Source organism: Propithecus coquereli, unplaced genomic scaffold (assembly GCF_000956105.1).
Source record: "Propithecus coquereli isolate 6110/MARCELLA unplaced genomic scaffold, Pcoq_1.0 Scaffold14, whole genome shotgun sequence".
Taxonomy (NCBI): Eukaryota; Metazoa; Chordata; class Mammalia; order Primates; family Indriidae; genus Propithecus; species Propithecus coquereli.
The window spans coordinates 1,424,104-1,425,199 of record NW_012138302.1 but is presented as its reverse complement, the minus strand read 5'-3'; positions in this window follow the sequence as shown (position 1 = coordinate 1,425,199).

Here is a 1,096-nt window from a genome sequence, read left to right as displayed (position 1 = left end):
TAGCACTTCATCTTTTTTTCTTTCCTTTTTTGTCTTTTCAGGACCACATTGGTAATACCATAACAAACCTGTTAGTGTGTTATAAAGGTACTAGCTATGACCAAACATACTTTTATAGGCTTCTTTGCATATTTAGGTCATATTATTGAAACGGTTAGCAGATCTCTTACTATTCTAATGGCAAGCACATATGTGAATCTAACCAATTATCTCTACTGTTGAAAAAACCTATATTCTGATATTTATCCTTTATCTCAGTAGTGTTTCTATGAGTGTTATATTTTTGGAACACCAGTAAACAGACAATCGTACTTACAATGACTCCTTGTACATACACATATCCACACAAAAATGTCTATATTGAAAATTGCTTTTTATAATTGCTACCTTTAATTGCAAAGTAATTGCATATTTTGCAGCATGAAATAAAATAACTCTAAATGTACATAAATTTTTGTGTCATTTCTTCCTAACAGATTGATGATAATCCTCTGAATTTGTTTCCTAGCTTGCATGAATAACAGCTGCAATATTTTTTTTCAATACTAAACTTAATAAAAGCTGAGACAGAGCACAAGATCAGTAACATTTTGCAATGACTGCTGGAATTCCATAATCTGAGTGCTGACATAGCTGGTGAAAAAAGCAGCCAGGCGGAGGCAACAGCATTCCCGGTGCAGTGTTATAAGAATGGAAGACCAGCGACGCCATGAGGCAAAGCCACGTGTTGCACTCGGGTCCAGAGGAAATGCCTGATGCTTGTATATTACAAAGGATTTTTGAAAGGGCATTTATTTTTATAGATCTGGATTCAGAGTCAACCACTAAGTACCTACTGTGGGCTAGATAAATTTATATACATATTACTTCAGCGTCTTTTGCTTTTAGATTGACATACCTCATATGCTGGTTCTGGGAAAAAATTGCAAGCATTGATAGTTTTGGTATGTTTTTCCCTTGAGAAATGAAGTAACAGATAATAGCCTTGAGTTGTTGTTATTGTTTTTTAATCTGACTAGTTATTGGTAACATTAACATAGGCTGAGCCAAGACTTTAGAGAAAACATTTTAGGTTACAGAGGAGAAATATTAATGC